This window comes from Lagopus muta, chromosome 7 (assembly GCF_023343835.1).
Source record: "Lagopus muta isolate bLagMut1 chromosome 7, bLagMut1 primary, whole genome shotgun sequence".
In the NCBI taxonomy this organism is placed as follows: domain Eukaryota; kingdom Metazoa; phylum Chordata; class Aves; order Galliformes; family Phasianidae; genus Lagopus; species Lagopus muta.
In genome coordinates this window covers 27529542-27556713 of record NC_064439.1, presented here as the reverse complement: position 1 = coordinate 27556713, position 27172 = coordinate 27529542, and the positions used below count along the sequence as shown (strand labels likewise).

Sequence of the window (27172 nt, the reverse complement as noted above, 5' to 3'; positions counted from 1 at the left end):
AATGTGTCAGTGCATGTGGAAGAGATAAAAGTTTCCTGGAAAAAGTTCAAAGGAAATATCTTTATAACCATGGAAACAGAAGTCCTTATGCCTGATGTTGGGAGGAAAAAAGATTAACTTAGACTAAATGAACATCTTCCATTTAGTACCAGTTTGGCTGAGACAGATTTGTTCTCTAGAGCTGATGAGGCTTTGGAAGAGATAATGATGAGATATCTTCATAAAATTGCAAATGTTTTTCTTATGAACTGGGAACAGTCTTGAACTAAGAGCATCTTACAACATTGTTCACTCACATATGATTGAAATCAAGCTCAATTTCAGAAAAGCTCTTACACTTGGCTGGTGTTCCAGATTTTGTGCCAAATATGGGAATTGATTATTTCAATTTTAGTATGGATTGGAGTCTTTAAGAACAAGTTTCATAAGTTCAATATTGCAGGAATTTCAACTTTAAGAGTAAATGAATAGGAACCATGAGCATCTATATTCCAGTCCTTAAATTAACTTTTGGGTAACATTTTCTTATATTAATTATAACCAAATCATTCTTATAAAAAGATAGCAATATAATGAAGTGGCTCATGTTAAACTCTTCAACCAGTTTATCACTGAAACAGATATGGGAAGCCATAGGTATCCTACACTGCACCAAAATGTCTTTTAATGGAAAAAAAAAAAAATGTATTTGGTTGATTGTTCTTTCACTTTTCCTTAGAATAGCTTGACCCACAAAGAGCTTTCATTTGTTTATTTAGGGCTACAAGGATGATGAAGGGTCTAGAGGAAAAGGTGTATGAGCAGCAGTATGTTCAGCCCAGAGCAGAGGAACTGAGGGGATGCCACATGGAGGCTGAAGCTCTCAGAGGGAGTGGAAAGACAGCACTGGGCTGTCCTCTCTGGTAAGAGACAGAGTGCAAGGGAATGGCATAGAGCTGCAATGGGAAGGGTGAGTCTGGATATCAGGAAAAGGTTCTTCAGGAGGGGGTGGTCAGGCAATGAACAGACTTCTCAGGGCTGTGGTCATGATACCAGCCTGCTGAAGTTAAGGAGCATTTGAAAAATGCTCTCAGGCATATGATCTGATTTTTGGGTGGTCCTCAGGAGAGCCAAGGGGTGGACTCAGAGATCCTCATGCTCAGTCCTTCCCAGCTTGGGCTGTTCTTTGATTCTGTGTTTTATTATTCTTACTGAAGAAAGATTTAAAAAAAAAAAAAAAAAAAAAAAAAAGTAAAGGGAAAGAAAGAAAACCTCATCCGTAGATTTTTTTCCTGCCCAGTGTTAGATTTTGGCAGCTGATAAATCTTGCTTGAGCTGGAAAACTGTAGGTGTGGTTATTTTGTTTTGTTGTTGTTATTGTTTGTTTTGTTTTGTTAGTTCAATTCAGGATTTCTTATTTTCCCTTTAGCTTTGACTTCAGTTATTTTCCATTTTCCTTTGGTTATTGTATGGGAACTGCTGAATCGCGGCCTGAATCTCTGATCGATCACCTGAGGCGAGCAATGAATCAGCCCTGGGAGCACAGGTGAAGGTAATTCACCTGTGCTGCTGGAAGGGGTGGAGCTTGGCTCCACCTCTCCTAGACCCCATTTAAGAGCTGACTACCAGTGGGAGAGGATCTCTTTCTGGAGTTCCTTCTTTTTGGAGCTTTCCAGCAAGCCCAGGATAAGGGTAAGCCTTTTATCTCCTCTTTTTGGTGTAATAACCTGCTTAGCCAAACTCTCTTGTATATTTCTTAATTATAGCATCTGTATATTCATTGATTATACAGTTATCAACTGAGATTTTTTTCTCATCTTATGAAGTGGATTATTTGCTTTTACATGTACAGAATGCGAATGACTTAAAGTAATGAGTGGTGCGTCTGCTCTGTACTGTGCTGTTACGTAAAAAGTATACTGGAATTAATGTAGTTTCAAAGATATTTCTGTAAACTAATCTCTAATGTATTTTAAAATGAAAGTAATGTTTTCTTAAGTTGAAAGATTTACTCCGAATTTTGGGAGTCATCTTCATATTTATCAAGAAAATCTTTTAATTTAATAATTTAATCTTTTAATTTTTTAAAACCTTGTAGGGGAAGTTTCTCAAATTCCTCAGAATTCAGGAAACTACTGATAAGACTTGGTTACTGATGTATTTTTTTATATGTCAGGAGTGAAACTTAAGGTAGTAATGAAATAAGTAGATTACTGTCTTCAAAAGTGTAGTAGGTGTTTTTTTTTCCTCACATGTAGTTTATTACTATTGTAGAAGAAACAAAACCAGCCAAATCACAGCACACCTTTTCTGGTCTATGCCCTATGTAAAATGAGAATTATCATGATTATCAACCTTCTGCAAAAGACTTGGCAATTTATAACTCAGCAGTCATAATGAATAGTTCTTCCTAGTTTGTCTTTGTGGCCCTAGGCAAAGATAAAGCTCTAAGATCATCCTGTTCTATTTTTCTTCTGTATGGTTATTCCTACTACAGTGATTCTTTGGAGCCACATTCAAGACCAAGATTCCTCAATGCTGCAAAGTATACAGTTATAGAACCAAAAAGTCTCTGTTTCACAGCACTGGCAGACAGATTAGTAAAGAGAGACATAAAAAGAGTAGAGACTATTGCAGGAACAAAATGAAAAGAGGTGCTATCAATCTGCCAGTGTCAGCTGGAGGGCTGTTTGGCACTGGAAACAGGCTTTGGCACTTCAGAGGATTTTGCATGTTTGCATATGGAGTAAGAAAGAGGTGGTTCTGCAGATCTTCATAGGGAGCTCCTCTCTAGTAGCTGTGTATGCTCAGGCCAATTACATGCGTCCTTTCTGGCAAAGCACAGAACTTGTATTTCTTCCAAAATCCTTAGGCTCCTCATTTTGCTGGTTGGTTTCCTTGACTAATTTTACAAAGAGCTTTTTGGAATATATTTCTTGCAGAAATAAGAAAAAAATGTTAATTTAAAACTTTTTTTTTCTTGTTTCTGAAGAGAATTCAGTTTCGAAGTGACACAAGTAGGGTGCTAATTCTGTTCCATAGAATACATTTTTAAAAGACAAAATCATAGAATGGTTAGAACCATCTGGTTCTAACCCCCCTGCTGTGGGCAGGATTGCCAACCACTAGGTTAGGCTGCCCAGGACCTGATCCAGCATCACCTAGAATGCCACTAGGAATGGGGTAACCTGTTCAAGTGTCTTACTGCTGTCTGAAATATGAAAAAAAAATCTGCCTAATATCTAACCTGAATCTCCCCTCTTTTAGTTTAAAACAATTCTTCCTTGTCCCACCACTATCAAGTCATGTGAAAACTCAGTCTTCCTCACATTTGTAAACTCCATTCACTGGAGTCTTGCCAGAGACTTCTATTCTTCAAACTGAACCTGCCTAGATCTCTCAACATTTCCTCATAGGAGAGATGATCCAGCCCTCTCTGATAATCTACAGCTCTATGTCTTTCCTGTGCTGGGGGCTGCAGACCTGAGCACAGTACCTGGAGCCACTCAAGGGCAGAGCAGGAGGCAAACATTTCCCTCACCTTGCTGGCCACCCCTTTATTGATGCAGCTCGGGAGACAGTAGGCTTTGTGGACTGCAAGCACACACTGTTGGCTTGCGTCAAGCTCTTTATTCATCAGAATCCCCAAGTCCTTCTCTGCAGGGCTGCTCCCAGTAAATTCTTCTTCCATTCTGTAGACATGTCTGGGATTGCTCCAATTCAAATGCGCCGCTTGGCCTTGCTGAACCTCACTAGCTTCTGTGGGCCCACTTACCGAGTCTGTCTCTTGGATGGCATCCCTTTCTTGTGTTGTATCAACTCCACCGCTCAGCTTAATATGATCAGCAAACTTGCTGAGGGTGCACTCGGATCCCACTATTTAGGTCATTGATAAAGATGATGAATACATCCCAAGATGGACCTCTTCGTGGCACCACTCACCACCGGCCTCTGCCTTTGACCATGATCCTTTGAGATAATCCAACTAATTTCTCATTCACTGAAAACACTCTTCAAATCCATATCTTTTCAATATAAACCATAATATAAGAAATGCATTTCTGAGTCACTCAAAACTAATTTCCAGTGTGAAATTTTACTTTCTCAATTATACAATTCTTGTAAGTTTATCTTTGCATTCTAAACTTTCAGTGCTTGTGAAGCTTATTCTAGTAATTGTTCTTCATACAATTTCATAATTACAGTAAATGAGTTCAAAGATAATTCCTCTTTTTAAATGAGGAAAAGAGTCCCTCTGACAAAGATTAAATATATATAACGAAGTCACACAGTAGATATTGTGAGGTTTTTGAGACATATGAACTGAAAGGATTAGAAGGTTTTTTGATATTAGCACTATTTTGGAAAACCCACAGTGTGTCCCCCATATATACTTTGTTGTGACTGAGTGATCTCAGTTATCTAACATCAGTGCACTGAGGTAGGCACCTAATCTGCCTGCAGTATTGAAAAAGAAGACAAAAATTGTCCATTCTTTTTCCAGAGCTGCCTTATGTCCTTCAGCTTGCAGTTTTTGTTTTTGTTTTTTTTCCCCTGCTTCTAAACTTAATGTCACCTTGTTTACTTCTACATGAAGAAATAGTCATGGAAAATTAGGTGAGATCATTCTGTTTTTGTTTTTTTTTTTTAAAGCAATTTAAGTCTTATTCTACTATTCATTTTTTTTTGTATTCTAAGTCATATAACATTAAAATTTGATTATAAAATTCTGGTAACCTATCTGGTAAATTGGAGCACTTTTCTATATTCGTTTTCTTAAAAGTTTTTTTTTCTTTATACTATGAAATGCATTCTGGAATCTATTAATGAGAATATCTAGTTGTTAAGTCCTTTCTGTCTCTCCCCCTTCAAATCAGTATAAAACTAGAAAAAAAGTCTTATGGTTTTCCAACCACTTTCCCCACTAATGTGAACTAATCTTATTTTTATATCTCAATTAGTAAGTTAAATTTGATAGTTGAACATACACAATAAAATCCCATAGTAATTAATAAGTTACATTCTGCTTCTTTCTTAAGCCTTCTTTTTTTGTCTGAGAGGTTTTCAGGTAAGCTGGGAAAGACAGGATTTCTGTAGAGCAGTGTTCTAAGATGAATACAATGTTGGTGGAGTAACTGTACTAAGAATAATAATTAACTGTAAGAAGTCCTGCCAGAAGGATATGTTCATTGAATGTTTTCATTGTTCTACTCTGGTTATGGTAAAGTTTTTTTGTTTCAGCAAAGACTAATATGCTCATTGAAGTGCCCAGCAATTGTAAGAATTGCAACAGCTCTATTGAGAGAACTGTTCAAACTATCCTGGAAAATTGGAGAAATATTTAAAATATAAAACAAAGAATTACAATAATATAGATCTGCACAGCTCTATCTTTGGTAAAGTTCATCAAATGCAAAAAAACTGTCTGAGAATGTGCTTCCAAATAGTAGTAGTTCCTGAGAAAAGGATTTGAGTTATTGTGAATCACAAACTGAATGCAAGCAAATAGTATATGTTTACTATTAAAGCAAGAATTAAAAATAAATAAATAAAAAATAGGAATGTCACTATACTGTAATATATTTTATATGGTGTTTCCATTTTACTTGGTACCAAAGTGTTAAATGGCTAGAATATTTTGCTCTATTTCAGAATATCACATAAATGCCATTGGAGTTACTATAAAGTTGTGCAATGAAATTTATTGCAAATATTGAAATCTTGAACTATGTAATAAGATTAAAAGAAATGGATGTTTTGTTTAGAGAACAGTATACAGAGTGGAGGAAGACTTTCAGTGTTTTAATGTTATCCACAAAGTTTTCTACCCACTATGAACATGAATGAGAATTAGTCTGTAGCCCAATGCTATGATAAGGAAGGTTTAAGCAACTGATCTAGGCACCAAGTACAAGAAAGTAGATCATGAAGAACAAACTGTTTAAACTTATACTATTTAAGCTTCCAGTGGTACGACTGTCTGATTGGTTTATAGCAATCCAGAATGATTTAGATATGACTAATTCTACTATCTCACAGGAGCTTACACTAGTAAGAATTTCAGTGTCATAGAAGAAAAAAAATACATTCCCCCCAGATATTGCTGTGCAGGAAGTATGTGTTTGCACTTTGACAAAGAAACAAAGTAATTTTTTATGGCTTAATATTTCAAATCACATCGCAAGTTGACCTAAATCAAATCATTTTTGTCACCATCTGTCAATGTCTCAAGTTTGCTGTAGAACACTATAGCAGTTCTATCCAGCTTATTTCAGCTCAGTTCTGTAACTCTTCAAGTGAAGAGGAAAATATGGAACAGATACAAGAAATAAAACTTTATATGTCAAGAAATGGTGTTCTCTTCACAATAAACCTAATACACAGTGAATTTACACAGTTGCTTTAAATTACATTAACAACATAACTCATTGTAGATGTTCTGGTTTGACCTAGCAGGGGACTCAGCACCAAACAGCTTATTCATGTCTTCCTAGTAGGCTGGGTGAGAGAATCGGGGGGGGGGGGGGGGGGGGAAATTATGACACACACACACACAATGTACAAATTTATATACTTTATAAATTTATAACTATATAGAAGTTATGTATATAACAGGCAATTACCTGACAGCTGCCCAGGTAGCTCACCAAGCATTGGAAGAGAAAGATAGGAACTCACATTCCCTTCAAAACTCCTCCTGCATGATGCTGTGTGGTATGAAATATCTCTGGCCAGTGTAAGTCAGCTGTCCTAGTTCTCCTCTCTCCCAGCTCTTTGAGCCCTTTGCTGTAAATGGCCTTGGCTCTATACAACACTGTTCAGCAGCAACTAAAAATGTCAGCGTGTTAACAATTTTGGGTGCTTTTCCTAAAACCAAAACATAACATCTTACCAGACACTGAAGAAAACAATTCTGTTCCAACTGAAGCTAAGGCAGTAGAATAGCTGTTGCATACTAAGCATAGGATATTCTTACTCCACTTCCAAAATGCATATGCTGTAATTGCCGTTTATATTTATGAACATAATGGACGTGTTGGTTTAATCCATATAGCTGTGTTATACTTGAAGGATAAAGGCAAGAAAAAATTCTTAAAATTAGGAACCACCAAGCAGAAGACAGAAGAACACAGTAGACCAAATACACTAGTGAAAAATTGCAGCAAATGCTATGGAGTCCACAAAGCAAGTTCATAAAAGATACCTGCCCTAGTGACTTAAGATACTGAAGTTCTGAATAAAAGGCTTGTGGATACTTATAACCGAGAAATAAAACTTATTTTCAAATACATTACTTGCTCATACACTACTATATTTCATTCTTCCTTCCTTTATTGGTGATGTATAGACGTGTCACTGAACTGATGATATTTTAAGAGGGGGAGAAGGCTTTCTCTTTCAGTAAAATACAAATGAAACAAATTCAATTGATCAAAGAAAAAAAAATTGACTTAAAAAATGTTCAAAAATCATAGGTAAATAAAACATGATCTTTATTTATTCTTTTGACAACATTTTAAAATATCAATAGGAAGTGAGCAGTTATTCTCTGAAGGATTTGCAACTAGACACAGATAAACAGAATCCATTCCTGTAAATTCTACAGCAGAGGCTTGCAATTTTTCAGGATGAAACGATGTACGAGTTCAGAAATACTCAGAGCAAGAAAAAAGGGAATTAGTTTTAAACCACTTTGTGAAAACTACCTTTCTGGTTCTCTTGAGGGCTGGAGGATAGCTTTTTCAGCTTTTTTATTGACAGTAGAATTCCACAGTGGCTTTCTGCTTATCCTTTCCCAGTGCTCCTTAGGCAGCAGCTTCACACGATTCCAAAGCCAGATGTTTGCTTTGGAAGGAGTAGTAGGAAGGGAAGAAAAGTAAATTCTTGAGGGATTATGTGTTGCTGTCTAATTGTGTTTCTAAATGAGGTACTATGGGATTTTTTATGCTTTTCCAGGTCCTTTGTTATAGAAATAAATTATTTCAGGCTCACTAATGCTTAAATTAATAAAATTAGGAGTCTCAGTGTTTGGGTTGTTTGAATTTTTTAATTATCATTTTATTCTCTATATTGTCTTTCCTAGAGAACTACAGATACAATCCAACAGTTCCATTGTTTATTCCGGGGGGGAAGGGGGAACTGTGACATTATTTAGAGTGAGTTAGAATATACTATTGAAATTGAATATATTCTATTCAAATAAGATATGTCTGTGCTCTTAGACAATGGGATGTTTGTGTGTCGTGCAAAATTCTGCATGCAATATGTAGTCAAAGAAAAGGTTTAAAGGGAAAGGAAGAAAGAAATATTGATTTTTATTCCCTTTAGTTCCTGCTTAGCTTCAAATTGCATTGGACCGGTGGAAGTGCTCTCAGAAGAGCATAAATAATCCACTAAGGCAAAAAAAAAAAAAGTTCTGCTTGAATATCTGTGTTCCTCATGATTTTAGTGGTATCCACTCCCTCGCAGCAGCAGAATAAACAATGGTGTCTTTTTGTATTTTTTTCTCTGATACACCTTCAAATATGTCAATACAGGAATTGAAAAATATGTTATTTTATTGTGATGATGTCTCATCACAACAGCAGAACAGCAACAAAGCTAGGGATGCTAGAATAGAATTTAAGAATAGGATTATGGTGTTTAGATTAGAATTTCTGGTGTTGCTCTTAATGTACATGACACTTTAAACCTCGAGTTTTAGATTTTAAAATTTGGTGGCACTTAGAAATGCACTCATAGTTATTGGTAAAATCCAGTAAGAAACCCATAAGAGAAAATACAGGATGTTTTAAAGGCAATTATGATTATAATTCTTCTGCATGAAACACACACACAAAATCAAACAAAACTCACTCTATAATTTCAGCCAGTATTTTTGACGTGTCCAAGTCATCTACTCAAATAGAAAGGTAACTTTTTTAAAAAAATCAGTCTTAATGACAACAGTTAATCATGTTTAGTAAACCCTTAAACCTAATTGCTGCTTACTGATACTCTACTTTTAGTATGGTAATATGTTAACTTCACTCTTTGGGTTTGACTTTTTCTGTTCATTTTTTTTTTTTTTTAAGAACTCTTTCCAGACAATTATCTTGAAAACACCTTGATGAGAAGTTTCTTCCTCAATTCAAGAAACCTAGCACAGATTGATTTTTGTTTTATTTTAAATTATATTTATTTGAAAGCATATCTATCTGCTTAATTTCAGTGCATCCTGAATACTACATATTCTCTTTTCTTATTGTTGGTATATAGATTATATATATATATATTTTTATTTCTACGCTCTTTTTCCTAGGCTTTCTCTGTTAACTCTTCCTTTAATTTTCAACTAATTAAGATGTGACTATGGATTAAAAAGCAGCATGGCAGTAAAATGGCTCAGGAAAAAAAAAGAAATGAAGTAGATTGAACAGTGAAAAGTGGTATGATGGTTTTCGGCTTGGTGAGAAAGAAAAGAATATAGTGGATTTTCATAAAATGCTGCATTTACTTGCATATAACATATGAAAGAAGTACCTAAGAGACTAACACTGCCAAGGTAGTAGTGCATGTGTTGTAAGTCACTTGGTTGCTAGAAACAAACAATGTTTCCTTTTCTCTCATACATGCATTTATACTTCTATCAGTATGGAATCAGCACAAAAATGAAGAGAAATTCTAGAGCTGCTGAAAGGGTAGGCACAAGATAAGTTATCACATAAAATATGCAATAATACATTGCTAATTACAATCTACTTGTCAGAGCTGTGCATAGCAGACACAGTAGCATACAACTAAACTAGGAAGGAACCCCTGCCTATGAGCTTCTAACAGATTTTAGGTTCTTTCTCAGGATTCTATGGCACTAGGGTAAGTTGAGGATGGAAGTGTAAGAAGAGATAGTGTGAGATGAGCATAATATGACAATTCTGTCTTCCCCTATGATTGTCTGATTTACACCTGTTTGTTCAGAAAAATCTGAAGGAGAGAGTGGAGCAAAGAGAACCTACCCACTGTATTGAGGACAATGCTTTGGTCAGTTCTCTAGACCATGAGCAATGTTCGCTACAATGCAGTGCATCCTACAATTTGGGGAGATTGTGCATCTTTTTGATTATTGGCCCAATCCAGAAAATTCACAAATCACAGACTCATTGAAATTGGGGTTCAAAGGACATATTTTCATTAGCCAATCTGAAATAAAAGTGTGTTAGAAACAGAAGAAGTTTTGAGGATAATTATCTACAGTTTCCTTAGGTGGTTACTAATGGGTATGAGCAGAGAAAAAACAGGGGAAGGAGTTATTGAATTACAGTGCTGCCATAGTGGTAACAGTATTTCTTCTTTTCTGTTTAATAAATGTATTTGGTAGGATTAAAAGATCTACTGGTATTCACTGATAAGCACAAGGTTTATAAATAGTTAAGAGTGGAAAATAACCTCAGTATTTATTCAAGAAATGTCTTAAGAAATTCAGCCTAGATCTGACTAAGAATGTATGACAACAGCTGGGAAGAAAGTTAAGGAGTAAATATAATGCGGTCACAGTACTATAATCACTTTTATCAATTTTATTTCCAAGGGAGAAACATGTTTCGAACAGCATAACTGAGAAATCATAGAGTAGAAATTTTCAAGAAAATAGGGACATGATTTTATTTTTAATGTAACAGATTTGTCCCTATGTTTGCAGAACAGATAGTCAGCTTATGGGTATATATTTTTTAATCTGCTCATCAGGAAGAGCAGTTCAACTGTTTCAAGCACTGAATGCTCTAGAAATAAAAAACAGTGATGGAGAACATGGTAATTTGGGACCCTATTGTATTTAAAGGCATTAAAAAAAACTACTAAGCCCTAAGGTATTATGCAGTAATTATTATTTTAAATAGAAATGCAAAGACAAATTGTAACCTCTTCTGAATTGGACCAAGATTTGATGTTTTCTTCTAGTAGAAAACTGAATCCTTAGCACTATTTCTAGTGGCTTTCTTGAACAGAAGATAACATCTGGACTTTACTTGTCTGGAATATTAGGAGAAGAAGTGCCAGATGAAAGAGAACAGAAGTTCTAGGCATGTAGCCAATTCTGTACTATAGTCAAAGCTTTTGATTGGTGTGCCTCCAAGATATTTTTATACACAGACACTCTTGGATAATTAGGAGAAATTAGTTGAAGGAATGAAGATAGGCTGCATTAAACTCTGTATGAGCATTCTCTTTCAGAACAGTGGCCTTGGATTACTTTAGCCAACCTTTCTATGAAATAAACAGCAGCACAAGAGTTGCATGATGGAGTTCTGTAAACGCCTTCAGTTGATTCTTTTTAACTTCTACAAGAATCTTTTTGCAGATGGATTCAAATTCTTATTCAGTGATGGTCTATGTCAGGATCACGATAAGTCTAGGTGAAGTGATCAGGGTTCAAGCTTCAAAAGGCAACTGAGCACCTCAAAACTGAAGATTTGAACCTGAAGCTGAGATTTTCAACCTGATGTGGTTGAAGTTTTGCCAGTATAGTGGGTCTTCTCCAGTCTATGCAAAAACATATAAACAAACAAAGCCCAAACCACCCATAATTAGTAAGTGGTTAAGAATGTATTGCTTCTTGGATCTTCAATGCCATTTAATAAACTAAAAAATACAATATTCAAAGCACATCTTAAGTCATTTCCTGACACGACACGCTACTACTGTTTCCTCTCCCAGGATACTGTACTCACTCAGAGACACTCATGTGTCTCTGAACAATCACTTGCTTCTAATATTTGCAAGTGTTAGTCTCTAGAAGTCAACCCACAGTGCTCAGTTAATTCCCTTTTGAAACAGTTACGATAGTCACTCTTTCAGCAAGTGTCAAAATGATATATATTTCTTCTTTCAAGGAAATATTTTAGTTTTTTACTATCTAATCTCCTTCAGTTCTTTTCCGAGTGAACAGAAGTTGTTTTTCCAATACTTATGATGATTCCAGTTATACTAAACCATCATTTTTAACTAAAACAAAGAGAAAAGAAAATAAAAAATTCAAATAGAATGCTTATAACCATGCTAGTTTTTTTGGTTCTTTAAGAATGCACTACAACAAACTAAAAAAGCTGGAATCCTACCTGTTTATTTTCTTCATTTCCTTTCCCTGATTTGCCTTTTTTAGATGACCTAAGGTTAAAAAAGTTCAAACATCAAGGCTTTATGATTTCACTTGTTAAAAGCAGATACAGAAATAAAACATGATGTCAGATAGATAAACAGGAAATGTCTTGAAATTAAAATGAAAGGGATTGGATTAGTTCTAGTTTTATGAACATCTTTAACCACTTTTTAAGGGAATTTAAAATCTGTTGAGCAGGTTCTACTCTGAAAATTTGTACAATTAGAAAAGAAATTCTGAAATCAGTCTCATCTCCAGCAAGAAACATTCTCAAGGCATGAAATAGTATAATCACTTATTAAATACATATATAAAGACTTATTAATAACTTATCTTTATTCCAAAAACCTTAAATTTTAAGTTTAGGAGGACACATTTCAATTATTATTATTTTTTTTTAAATTGATGGAGAATGAAATTGTAATTTGAAAAATTAATAGAAAAGAGGGCAAAGATTTTAGATAAACTGACATCATTCATGTTTGGAAGAGCTTCTCAATCTTATTTCCTGAAGTTCTACTCTCTTATAGACTATATAATGTTTCTCAAATATATAACCAATGCGTTCGCATAGGAAAAGGCTGAGTGAATGTTCAGCAGCCCGGACCTGGACACCTGGTGGGACGTGTCTTTTCACCACAATTATTCTTCAGGTGTAAGAATAATGGGAACATTTACAAATCCTGCCTCATTTTATTGAATAGATATTGTCACCAAGCACTGTGCTTCAGCTTCTTTAAGAGATGATTACTCCTTTTTCAGTTTGTTGTAATTAAGAGAAGATCCTTTATATTTCTTGGCTGATGTAGCAGTAATAGCCAGAGGAGTTCCATGTCCATTGTTTCTCCTGTCTTGAAGTGTAAATAGGTGCTTAAGGAAGAACTGGGTGTGGCTGTGGCCCAATCATCCTGCTCCAGCATTGCTTGGCAAAGCTGTGTGGTCATTACCTACAGATGGGATATAGGTAGTTCACAGAGGTGGGAGAGCTGAAAGACAGAACCATACACTGATTCTCAGTGTAATGATAGACTGCCTCACTCCATGGGCAAAATATCAGTGAGAAGACCACAGCCAAGCCTGCAGAAACCAGGAAAAGAAACTGAACTTAACTGAGTCTTTATTTGGTATCTGTATTCCTACTTCTCTCTTTTCTATTCTGTTGTTGTTGTCAGTGTATTCTTAAGATTACATTATTTTTATATTAATGCATTTTCTTTACTGTGAACTTCCATCCATTATATTTTATTCCATAGATGCGGAACAACTCATTTTGTTGAAAAACTCAGCTGTTACAGGTGTACAAAATAGTTCATGTAATTAATTCAAAATAGATAGTAGTTTCCTATTGGTGCATAGCCATTGAAAGTACATGATTGAGTCCCTTGGAAATGGGAAAGAGTCATTTGCAACGCCTTTCCTGAAATCCTTTACTGCCTTTCTTGATCGCAGAATCGTAGGATGTCTTGAGTTGGAAGGGACCTTAAAGATAATCTGTTTCTAATTTCTCTGTATTTAATATCTTATAAAGTCAGATATAGAAATATTTCAGCAGCTTACATGCTGTTTTTGGGTTTTTTTCACCTTTTATTGTACAATGATAAAACAGCTTTGTTTCCTAATTATCACACTTCTATAAATTCTGCTTATTGGTGTCCTTTCATATGTATGTATTTATTTATGAAAATATCGTTGGTTATATTCAAAGGCACTGTGCTAATTGTAACATGAAATCAATTTTCCATATATCTTAAGTATAAAGAGAGAAAGAGTAAAAGAAAAGGATGAGCACGAGAGTGAACATTCTGTTTCTGTATTTATGTTGGTACGAACTGTTCCAAAAACATCCAGATTTTTATTTCTTTCCTCAAGAGAGATAAGAAGTTTTACAGAAGACAATATCCAACCATTCACTACCTTGTTATTTCAGTTCAGATTAAGTAATGGAGGCATGATCATTCCACTTCCGGACAGAACAGTCTTTGAAGAAACTGAAAGGAAGACTTGTGCAAATAATGGAAATTTTGGTTCAGTGGCTTTGCATTGCAAGGTGAAGAAGGTGCAAATATCTTTAAGGTAGTAGTTGTCTTAAGAATGAGTAAGTGTATTCAGTGGGTACATTCCTAATACTTTTGGAGTTAAAAGCAGTTTATAAACAAAACTGTATTTAAGTTGAAGTATATATTTTTAATGTTAACAATTTTTTTTTTTAAAGGATATTATAAACAATTACCTATTTGCTCCTTTTCTGTGTGATGGTCTTTTAGGATGGTATTTTTTTTCATGGCACTGCTCAGATTCAGGAACTTGTCTCCTCAATTTTATACTTCTATAAAAATTTATTAATTCCAGCAGTCTTTGGTTGTATCTACTTAAAACTACTGTTAGAGTTAGAATTTAGTTAGGTTAGTCATCAACAGACCAAGAGATCAGAATAGCTGTATAGCTCTGCATTACATTTTGGAAGAATTTGTAGCTGAATTCATTGATATAACATATGTCTTGTATTACTGGAATGGGTGTAGAGATGTATTGCTGAGTATTTCTGACGTTACCTAATTTTGTTCCATTTACTTTTTTTTTCATTTACATTTCTGTACTCCAAAAAATAAGTCAAACTATTTTTTGCTAAGTTACACTGTGATTTTTATGACTTATTATCTCGTACAGCAATGAAATGCATATGAGTAAGTTCTAAACAGTCTGCATTTCAAAAGGAAAATATTTTCTTTGGAGCAGATGCTTAAAACATTGCACGAAAATGTTCCTTCTTTCTACAGTGTAAATAAAAGATTTACAAACAAGCCATTTCTTTGAAATGGCTATGACCACCAGTACTATTTCTATGCAACACAGGAAAATAAAATTGCCTTTTATTTAAAATAAGTAATGAGTGTTTAGAGGAGATTTATTCCTTCAAATTAAGTGTTCTGTTGCAGTCTTAAAATGGCTCCAGTGTTTATTAGCTTGTTTATGCAAAATCATGAATAATTGCTTATCCCATCACTCTTCCTACTATGTTTTTGATATTTATTCAATAGTGGCTATTTTTCATTTGATAAGTGTGTGAAAAACTACTAAAATATTAGACCCTGTCAGTAATGCTTAGAATATTTCAATAAAGTAAAATCTGTGAAGTAATCCTTCCCAACAGTTAACACTAGTTACATGTCATATTATTCTGAAGTAATTATAATTCATCTCTGCTGTGAATATTAGCGGTGTATGAGTTGTGATCCATTAAAACAACTCCTCTTCCACATAAAGAAATAATATTTAATTAACTGAAAAATGAGCCTTCATTTTTTGAGAAACAAAAATAAGCATTTTTGAGAAACAAAAATATGCGACCCAGCATAACTGCAATAACAAAATTTAAATGGAAGTTCAAACTGTGAATTACAAAACTCAAACATTACTATTTGGAAGTGGGTTGGCAAGGCTTGGAACATGGAGGCAACAAAGAAGAGGAAGAATAAATATTGTCATTATTTACCTTAGTTCTGTTGCACTTGTTCGCTTCAGTATTAGCTGGGCATTCTCTCTCTCTCTCTCTCTCTCTCTCTCTCTCTCTCTCTCTCTCTCTCTCTCTCTCTCTCTCTCTAACATGCACATTGTATTAGTAAGCTTTTTCAGTCCTGAAAAAATACTTGTAAGGACATTTAAACATCAGAAACATCTCTCTTTTATAAATTAAAATGTGTATTTTGTCTTGTAGCTACAACTCAGTGATAAGATTTGGACTCCACCTTTCCTTTGAGATGTTCCAATCAGTCTAAATGAGATTCTTCAGACACTGAATGTTAACAAACTTGAAATGTGAAGGAAAACAACTTTTCTGTCTATCAGTACTACACTGCCAAATGTTATGTTTCCATTGTTTTATTATAGATCAGCAGGTAGCAGCTTGCTTAGAGGCTCGAGCTTACCCTGGAGTACCTGAAGGTAATTTTTATTATTATTATTTGTTTTTTTTTAATCTTCTTTTATTAGTGTCTTCTCAAAAATACCAGAAAGACTGCTAAAAACAATTTTAAAAAACAAAAGAGGAATTTCCTGCCTGAACTATATATGGGTCAACGTAGATAGGCATTAATTGTAAGTTAACAGTCCTAGTCCTTAGCCATCTGGGGCCTGATCCAGAGCCCACTGACGTCAATGGGAACCTTTTCACTGCCTCCATTTTGGCTCTAGTCCTAAATTTCTGTGGCAAAATATGATGCTGTGAACTAAGCTGTCACAAAAAAATGTACTGCAACTCTTCAAATCTCAAAATAGCAGAGAGTATAGAAAGAAACAATGTAAGAATTGAATTGCTCTTGTTCCAAGATGCTCAAACAGAAATATTAGTACTGCTTTTACATCCAAATTAGTGATTTTTCTCTATAGAAAAGTTAACTTATCTCAAGCACTTAAGTTTTGCACAGGGAGAACAGATTCATTTTAAAGCCATGCTGTGATGGTACTTCTTAAGCAATTCTAACATGATGAAGATAGTTTCAATGAAATAAAAAGGGTGGTGAAATAATGTTCTCAGTGGTAAGCTTAGTACAAGGGTTAAAGCCAAATACTTCTCTTTTCAGTTGTCTTAGAGTCACTTATAAAAAATAAAGTACATATTTTCCCTAGCAGTTTCTGAGTAAAATGATGCAAGTAGTCATAAAATTTAAGGATAGCATGGATTATTTGGAACTTAACTTTATGAATACTATAGAATTTTATGTAGTATTCCTCCTTATTTTCTTTTTACTCTGAAATTCTTAATGACTCATCTGAATCTGTGCTTGAAGTAACCGAGTACAGCGTGATTAGGCTGATACATGCAATCTAATCTGTCTTTCTGACTGCATAAAGAGACATTAACTAACAAGGCTTGTTCCATGTTAAAAAAAAAAAAAAAAAAAAAAAGAATGAAAAAAAAGAAAGAATGAAAGAGGGGCAAAATGAAAAAAAGAAAAAAAAGAAAAAACACAAACACCTGGATTGTCAGGTTTCTGTACAATTTTGTGAAAGTGACATAAAAATCATATTATCTAAGTAATTATTGACTGCTTTTTTCAAGTGAGGACAGTGCAAGGACACAACACTGCACATCATAACCTGATGTAGTTATATCCGTGTGAATCTTGTGAGTTATGAGGAACAAAATGAAACACTTTAAATTTCATCAAATTTCATTATCCTCCATTTGCCCTACATAAATTCCATATAAAGATCAGTAATAGAAAATGAGGAGACATAGTAACACAGTACCTCTTCCTAATGAATGATGTTTCCATATACTGCCTGTAAATAATCCTTTTTTTTTTTTTTTTTTTTTTTTCCTTTTTTTCCTAATTTTATTCACTTTCAGGGTGATGGTTGGTTGCTTTTTGGTTTGTTTGTTCTTTTTGCAAGATTTCATTCACCAGCTGTGCAAGCTACATACAGCAGTGCTGCTGCTAAGATAACACCTCAGCAAGCACTTTTTTTCCTTTCACATCTTAGCCTGCCTGGCCCATTTTATACTAGAAATAGCTCAGATGCAACTGTTGAGCATGACCAATTAATCTCCAGCTCAGACCTTTCTCAGAAGTGCAAACTCTTCTTATTGAGTGCTTTCCTGAAATTACGTCAGTGGGTAAGAACTATGGACACTGTCTGAGTGAGAGAGTCAGTGCATAGAACAGAAAAGAAATAAAATATCTAGATTAAATATATAGAAAGATAAAAATGCTTCCATCAAATACCAAAAAATTGAAGCTTGTATTTATGGTTGCTAATAGCAGCAATATAAATATAGGTTTTCAGGTCACAAGCAAGGACTTCAGCTTCTGTGGCTTCAGAAGAGATCTACAGGGGCCCGTTTGCAGAAATAATATCTCCCAGTGATTGTTTTCCCTGTGGCACTAAGAAATATGCAGGGCCAAGTAGCAATTTATTTATTTTTTTTTTTAATATGCAACACAGAGAAGTAATCACAGTTTACAGAGGAAGCATTTCATAGAAATGAAAGGGTTGATTTTTATTATTATTTCTTTGTCTTTTTTTAGTGGTTGCTCTACATTACCACAAAAATATAAAGATTCCCCTTTCCCTGGCAGACGCTAAATTCACCCTCATAACGAGTTCACTGTCTCTAACCCAACAGCCAGTGTTTGTTTTATTATGATGTATATGACTATATACAAGATTATGGTTATATCCTAAAACAATAGAGCTACAAGTAAGCCTACAGCTTTTATTTTGAAAAGTAAATGTGAATAATTCCCAAAAGAATTATAGCAAGCATAGATTCTGTAGATGTCTGATAATAGTCTACAACTCTCTAAGTAATTAAATATGTTGATCTACAACTTTTAAACCAAAGTATGCTACACTGAAAATGCAGTATATTGACATGAATTCCAAGGACTCTAACTGAAACTACAGGAAAATCACAACTGATTGAGGGCTTTTTGTTTTCAAGCTAGCTAGTAGCGTATGAAATCAAACTTGATTGCTCAGCTTGATGTTCCACTTGTTTTTAATCTGTCAGTGAACAGCTGTATACATGCAAAATATTTTGGTGAAAGTACTTCAGTGATTTATTCAGCGTTACAAAATATAAAACTAAAAAGAAATACTAAAAACAATAGATTTTATGGGATAACAGAGTGATTTTAAAATCAGAAGTATTTTGAAGAAGATGATATTGAATACATCAGAGTTGTTTCAATTCCTGAAGAGATGAATGTAATGTTTTTCTCTGTTTCGTTGTTTTTACGGACTCAGTTCGTAAACAATAGTATTAGTCTTTGCAGGTCATTCTTGATGAATAAGATTGGCAGACCCTTAATCATCTTCTTCCTTGTATTACTTGGTATGAACTGACGTGATAGGAGTCAACTATGTTCTTTTTATACTGGGAGGTTCCCAATTGTCAGCTTTGCTATTATTTAGTTGCAGACTAATAGTCTGTCCAAATATTGGAGTCAATGTACTACAGAGTGGCTTTTCCACTTGCATTCAAAACAAGTAATCTACATCAGGTATGACAGCAGTTCAGATATGTGAGTGGAATATAATGAGGATATTTTGCGTATTCCACAGATATTTTCTTAGCTACACATTTTAAACAAATTTCATCTACCTCCTTTCATTAAAAACACATTATCAAGGCCTTGTTTCAGAGTTGAGTTACTGGTCAATTTTTGAAATGACTGTATTTTCAGTAAACTGTTTCTATCTAGTTGAAAATGGTTAGGAAAGTTTGAGTTTGTCAAAAGTAAAGAAATTACAGCCTAGAAACATTTTTTTCTCAGGTTGCCTTGTGTTGATGAAATTTGACATTCATCAGGAAACAAGCTCAATGTGAACTGAAGATAAGTAGGTAGATTTTTAAAAGATTTTTAAGAGACAGCATGAGTAGATATCAAAAGCACAAACAAATACAGTCGATTGAGATATGTGTAGGACATGGGGAAATGGTTTTATGTTGAGGGAGGGAAGATTTAGGTTGGCTGTCGGGGAAATTCTTTACCCAGAGAGTGGTGAGGTGCTGGAACAGGCTGCCCAGAGAGGTTGTGGATGCCCCGTCGTTGGAGGTGTTGAAGGCCAGATTGGATGGGGCCCTCGGCAGCCTGGTTTAGCATTAAGCGTGGAGGTTGGTGGCCCTGCATGTGGCAGGGGGGTTGGAGATTCATGATCCTTGAGGTCCCTTCCAACCCTGGCCATTCTGTGATTCTGTGAGATTTTATGAGCAGAAGATAAACCAAAAATAAATTATATGGAAAAAATAAGATGTTTCACTTATGATTTTAAATGTTATTAGATAAATCATAATAGATGAAAAAGCTTCAGTATATCCTGAATCATTCAGTTCTCTCAAATGTGTGAAGTGATGAAACATGGTAACATATGAACCTTGTTTCTCTGCAGCTTTGTGTTTCAGGCACTCATTTGTTATTGTCCACAGTGCTTTTCTATAATTTCTGAATATATTATAAAATGTGAGCTCTATAACTGCTAGCTAGAAACAGTCACTCACATTTCTATTAATATATTATGACATTGATCTTCAAATACATAATTTATTCTTGTCACAATATGTCATTCCCTTACTTTTAATTCTTTTCATGACAAGCATACTTTTAGACATGGCATGAATCTATACATTCAAAACACTGACTCTTTACAGAAATGTCTTCAGTATTATACAAGGCAATATTTTCAACGTGAGATCTTTTATGTGGAAGAGTAAATGTGTGATTCTGATGTTTAAAAAATGTAGCACGTCACTCCTAACCAAGACTCAGGTGCATTTGAAGTAGAATGCAAAAACAGGGAAAACATCCGATTTAAGTAAATTACGAACGAAAATTAAAATTCCACCATAGAAAGCAATTAAAAAAGAAAATATCGAGATGACAATAGAATAGGGTAAGACAACAGAAGTATAATAGAAAATGAAAAAGGATGCCACCTTCTCTCTCTCTTTTTTTTTTTTTTTTTTTTGCTGTAGCACTAATCGCATTCTCTCTTCATGTGGATTACCTGCTGACACTGATTCTCACCACTGTTTTTTCACCAGATATTTCTGTCCATTTTGTTTTCCTACTTTTCTCTACTGGCTATTTTACTCAGACAGTTCTTCATTAGGATTTCTTACCATGTGGTAAGCATGGAAAAAGTATACTTACGTAATCTTTAACTAAGTTTGGAGTATTATTTGCATACTCTAGTCATCATTCTCACATTAATGAAGCAGGCACAAATTAAATCCAGTATTCAAAAAGTCTCAGGGTGAAATAGGTATATATATATTTTTAGGTGGTAAGTACTCTTGTGCTCTTGTCAATGCTTTCTTCCTTACTGCCAGGATGACTACTCAAGCAGTTTTCATCTGAATGACTGAATTCCTTCAAGCACTGTAAAAAAGAGACTGAAATCTTACTCCTGATGAACATTCCCAGTCAGATAATGGGACTTCATTATAAGCCTGTACTGATTTATCCAGCCTACAAACAAGTTTGCTTGTATATATGACCATAAGGGATTAGTCATGTATACAATTTTGCTATAAAAAATCTCTTATAACTTGACTCTGAATTAGAAGACCTTTAATTGTCTTCCAAAGATTTATCATATGGATTTGCTGGCTCACAATTTTACACCTTTTGTGATCCTCACTGTTGTCTTCACTGAGCACTCAAAAAAAAAACAAAAACAAAAAAAAAAAAAAACAGTTTGTTTTTAATACAAGCCTAATTTCAAGGTTTTTGTCATATGGATGCCAATCTTACTGGCATTGTGCTTGCTTTTAGTTTTGTAGGAGTAAGCAGTTCAGAATGTGAAACATTTAGAGGCTTAAGGTTAGCTAGATGACAAATTTGTAAGATCTACTTTTCCTTTGAAACAACTCAATTTTTATTAGATTTCATGAAACGTTTGGAGCAATTTATGTCCTACATAACACAGCTGGATAGTACTTATAAAATCAGAAGATAAATGGAACTGGTTATAAATATTGCAAGTTACATTCTGACTTAAAATAAATCTCTCTAATAATTCAGTTATTAAAATCTGGTAACCTTTCAAATGTCTACAAAGACTCTTAAAACAGTAGGCACTTTGAAAGCATTAGGGTGTTTAAAAATTTCTTTTTGCCTTTCCTCACTGTATACCAGGTCTCCAGTAATCTGTGAAAATCAACCCAATCATGATTTCAAAGCTCTTTGAAAATGACATCGTATATTATTGATTTGAATAGTTATAAAAAGTAAGGAACGTTGATATTTTGTGTCTTGTGAGATTAGAATAGTTCAGAATTTGTGAATGCTTAATGCTATATCGGACTATACTGCTCTGAATGCTATGTAATTCTGACATGAATCAAACAGTGAAATGTAGCATTAATAAAACTGTGGTATTGTATTTTCCATTATATATTGCTGTCTTGAGTCTCAGAGCTTCTAATTACAGAAACTGTAAAAAGGCTCTGATTTTGTTTTTGTTTTTCCTCTATTTAATCTTTTAAACCTCTTTGTGTGGAAGAAGAAAAAAAAAATCTGCTAAATAACTTGAGAGTCCCTAGGTATTTTTTAAAAGGCTAGGAAGGTCAGTTGGAAAGTTCTGAGTAATTGCAGTTTCCTAAGTATCAGTACCAAAGGGCTGAAAGCACATAAAGAAAGCTGTTTGCTAAGCATTTTATGCTTGTGTGAGACATTCATACGACAGACTTATCCGACATGTTTGGCACCAAGAGTGGAAGTGTGAAGGAGGTATCGCGTGGAGTGACCTAATTAATAATGTTGAAAAAATTCTTATTTTTGTGTTACCAATTTTTTCTCAAAGACAAGAAACTTACTGTAACTCAGCAAAGTAGCAATATTATTAAGGTCTGACATTTCCTTTTCTATAGACATTTTTTTGATTCAATGGAAATAAGGCTTTTACTAATCAGTAGGCAACCCACATAGAGGTCATCTATAATTCTATTTAAAAACTTCTGTCACAGGAGGAAAAAAGTGCATCAATATATGGTGTTTATGACGGTGAGAAGAATGGGGTAAGGGGTGGCAAGCAGAACTGTACAGAAGAACAGGCACAGTGGGAAAAAAAAAGACAACAATTATTCACCCTGCACTGAAGGTAATGAAATATTGCATTCCAGTCATAATTGAGCAAAGTTAATAAAATTTTGCTTTCAGTGTGAATTGATCCTTGCTTAAAATCAGAGGATCAGATGAGTTTTCTTATCCTCCAGATAAGAAGTTGCAAAAGAATTACTAGATAGTTTATTATAGAATGCCTCTGATTAGAGGAAGAACGATCCATGTCCTTTATGTTTTACTGAAATATTTCTGTTGGTTTTAGTATTTCTTGGAAGTAAAGAGAGTATTTGATACATTTAAGTTCAAAGTGACATTATAATAGCTCATCTGAATTCTAGGGAGATATGTGCTAACCATTGATTTCACTCACAGTATTCATAGTACAGGTCCGTATGCCTATGTTTGACAAGAAAAATGTCTTCCTACTTAACAATAAGACATAATATAATACTTTTGATATTTTGTTGTGTATTTTTTGACCTCTGAAAATCATGCAGTCTGTTTTCTAGATGAGCAGATGCCCTGTACAAGTAGAACGAAACAAACAAGACGAATATATTTTGTTCAACTTAATCTATGTTTCTGTTGTAGAGCTTAAATTGTTTCATACCCAGAGCCAGAGGTGTTATTAAGATTTCCTATATCTTCCCTCTACTACACTACATAAAATGTATTCAATCCTCAGTTTTGCAAATATGCTAAAAAAAAAAAATAAAAATGAACATCCAAACATGAATAAAGACATTTAAATCAAGAGTTAATTTTGTATCTCCTACTTATAGTGTAAAATTGTGGGGGGAGTAGAAAATGACTTATGAAATAATAATATCTCAATTTTAAAGTATTATTTTTAGACAATTTCTTGTTCCTTGGTTAGGAAGGATGTCTCTTACAGTGTTGGCAAAATAAAGATGCTTCTTTAGCAAAACAGAATAATAGCAAAGCTTTAAACACTGTATCTGCTTGACCTCTCTACTGTGAAAGGGCTTAGAAGATGGCTAATTTCCAAGAGACCCTTAAGCAAAACATAGATGAATAAGAACCTGAGCAATGAACTACTCTTGAATTGCAAAATTTTATTTCAGGTTTGTCGTTGTTACAGTAGGAGAGAGAAAAGGGCTGTTATGCAGAAGTTCCATGAAAACTCACTGCAGTGTTTCATTCATAGTAAACTTTACCATGCATGGGTAAATGATCAGCCTAATTACATCTCTTATATCTACTGTAGGAGTCTCATTATTTCCTTCTGTTCCACCATCTGTCTCTGCCCATCTGTTTTCTCTTATGGTTGGCCTGTAAGTTCTTTGGGGTAGAATTTGTTTTTAATTTCTTTTTATGGCATCTAATTAAGGGGATTCTGGTTTGAAACTAGGAATTGTAAGCAAAGTAATAGAAAATGTCTCATAATAGAGCTTGCATATGTAAGAAACTGTGTTAACTATGAGTTATAAGCACTTGAATACCTCAAGACTTCACATTTCATGAAAGTGTAAGGCATTCTCTTAAACCATAATATTTGATATCTGGCTAACCTGTGCATCAATTCCCTTTATTTTTCCTCATGTCAGAAGTGCACAGGTCAATGCATTTGATCTGTAACTTTTTTTTTTCTGAACTTTCTTATATGCAGCATGCTAGTCGGAATGTGTTTCCAATTGGTTGTCAGTGAATTACAATCCCTTTTTTATTATATTTTTTTTCCTTGATGCAGATGTAGGTATTCTATTCACTGTCCTTGGATTTCAGCTTGAGTCTCTCTCGTTTTGGGATTATTCACTGCCCTGAAAAATTTTAAAACCAGCCAAGCAGCACTCTCATGTCCGTCAAAATAATCTCATTTAAAGAAATGATGATGTGGAATTCCTAGAGCAGTGAAACTGTTCTGAACAAAATACGTGTACAATAAAAATATGAAAATTGATAAAAAAAATATTGATTTACAACTTTGTTGATGATTGAGGGCAAGGATGTGTTTAACATATGTATTAATATTTCATAAAATCTAATTATTGCTGTAGCATATGTTAACTGGGTATTTAGGATTTAAATATGCACTCTGATAGCTCCTTTCTTGTTCATTGTTGTGGACATGTGCTTGCACAAAGTCAAACATTGGTCTAGGAGACATACAAAATTGTTATTAGTGGATTTGATTCCTCTGTGACACCTATCTCTTTGTATGTTTCCTAGTTTTTAAGCCCAATAGCAGCGCCCTTAACTTGTCCAGCTGAAATTTCCCTTTGGATGAGTTTAATGCATTTTCTCTGGGATTTCCTTAATCTTAAACGGACCACAGGAAAAGTTTAAGGCTAGGATTCATAGTGGAAGTAAGAACTACTAAAGTTTTGAGAGTATGGCAGTCATGAGTTGTAAGTATCTTCAAAGTCTGATGAATTGATAACCAGGCTGTTAGATAGGAAACAAGAAAATTTAGTCTGTGGAAAATTTTGGTTAATGTATCTATTACTAAAAGATGTGTAAACAAAGTCAAATCATCAGTTGCTTTAGGCTGGGTATAGCCGTAGAAATGCTTAAGGCAGCTTCCTCAATAAATGAAGAGTCAAAACAGCAGTCCATGGAGTGACAACATGTGAATGTCAAAGAAAATCTTCAAGACACAGCCATCAGCGGGTAAAGAGATGTGCACTATTTTGGGGAGGATAGGAAAGGGGTGATTCTTCTACATCTCCTGGAACATGGACAAGCCATTAACTCTGACTCCTACGCTGCAGTGCTGACTAAGTTGAGGGCTTGAACTTCCAGAATCAGGCAGAGAAGAGGACAACCTTTTTTTTGCAACATGATAACACCAGGACCTGGTAAGTTTTAAGAATATGAGGCGCGTTGCCAGTCTTGCCTGGACTGTCCTATTACGCCCACTTCATAGTCTAGATTTGGTGCTGTCTGACTTCCATATGATCAGGTTGATGAGAGATAAACTGCATGGGCAACATTTTCCTGGCACTGAGATAATCATAGCAGCTGTGAAACAGTGGGTCACCTCCAGTGGTACACATTTTTACAAGCACAGCATGCAGACTGTTGTTTTTTGATGACAAAAATGAATAGTTAATGCTGGTGCTTGGAGAATTTGCTCTATCATGTAGTGTTATTGTGCTCTTCGTAGTTGTAGTTTCCATGGAAATAGATAAGTGGCATTAATTTTGGAGTAACTGACATATATTACATGTCTCAGGCCTTACTGTCTAGTGCTGTTGACATTCAGCAATTATTAATGGTAACCTTCTCGTTGCAATAATCTTGCAATTATTGCTATAATTTTGTCAGTTATGTAAAAATTTTTATTATTTCTGTAACACAATAAGTTTTACATAAGCTTTTGCACTTGACTTGATGAAATATACTGAAATATGTCTTGTCATGTCTCTGGGAAATTCTGATATATATTTCTAAATGTACAAACTGGAGGTAGTCCTGCATAAACATAGGATGGACCTTGTCTCCACAGTGGAGTTACTTCCTTTCACAATACACATTGGAGTACTGATCCCCTGATATTGCAATGTATCTTCCTTCTCTATTTTCCTGTGCACCCTGGCTTTCCTTCCAATGGAAACCATTATACTCCTGGTGGCTGTTCACACTCAGCTTTTCTTCAATAAGCAGTTAAAATGAGTGAATAATTCAGACAGAAGGGTTTCAGCTCAGATGGATTTCTTGGCACTTTGTATACAGAACTTGAGCTACCTTTCTCTTATTTGCCTTAGAAAACTTTGAGAGACTTGGGTTTTACAAAAATAAATAATATCACTAACCAAGAAACTTTCCTAATCAGCCATTGTTTTAACCAGGAAACATAACACCTGAGCAATCCTGAGAAAAGATGGTTGTAATTGCTGAAGAAGATTGAAAAGAAAATTCTTGCTAGTCTCCTTTAAGCTTTCAATAAAAATTTGATTAGAACATGAATATGTAGTATAACGATAATAAAAGTTTGGGCCACAGAAGTGGATTATAGCCAGTAACCAGTTTAGCATTCATCTAAAAGATAAAGAAACCTGAGGATACAGCAAAAGGCCCCATGCAGAGCTGACACCTTGTACTGAAGACAGCTCTATTAGTAGTGGAAAACTTACAGTTCACTATGTAAGTCTTTTGTCACTGCTGAATATATTATTTTAATATTGAAGACAAAGATACATAATAGTCTGAGGTATTCCCTTTTATTCTCATACAGTTTAATGTGGGTATTTAGAATGCATATGGGAGCTTATATCCTTTTCTAAGACTTTCGTATTTTCATAAGCATGTAAGAATCATCCATGAAAAAGAAACAGTTAAGTAGTATTTACATTCACTGTGGTGAAATTTTAAATCATTTTGATGAAATGTTATCACTTTTTTTTTATTATTCTGAACAGCACTTAAGAGCAAATGAAAAATCGTATTTGATACTGTGAGATTTGGAAAGTTGCATATTACATCCTTATCCATTGGACTGTTTCTTCAAGAAAAAGTAGCTGGA

The 27172-nt window shown here is 34.5% G+C and overlaps 1 long non-coding RNA gene across 2 annotated transcripts; it reads left to right on the top strand.

Moving 5' to 3' along the window:
- Nucleotides 1–1602: 1602 nt before the first annotated feature.
- LOC125696355 (uncharacterized) lies at nucleotides 1603–25495 on the top strand. 2 transcript variants are annotated; one of them, XR_007378317.1, is made up of 6 exons: nucleotides 1603–1671; nucleotides 14043–14188; nucleotides 16004–16057; nucleotides 22590–22723; nucleotides 23772–23873; nucleotides 24398–25495. It is a non-coding gene; the product is annotated as an uncharacterized LOC125696355 (long non-coding RNA). The 2 variants fall into 2 exon arrangements; XR_007378316.1 differs by having other exon boundaries at nucleotides 23772–25495.
- The last annotated feature ends 1677 nt before the right edge of the window (nucleotides 25496–27172 follow it).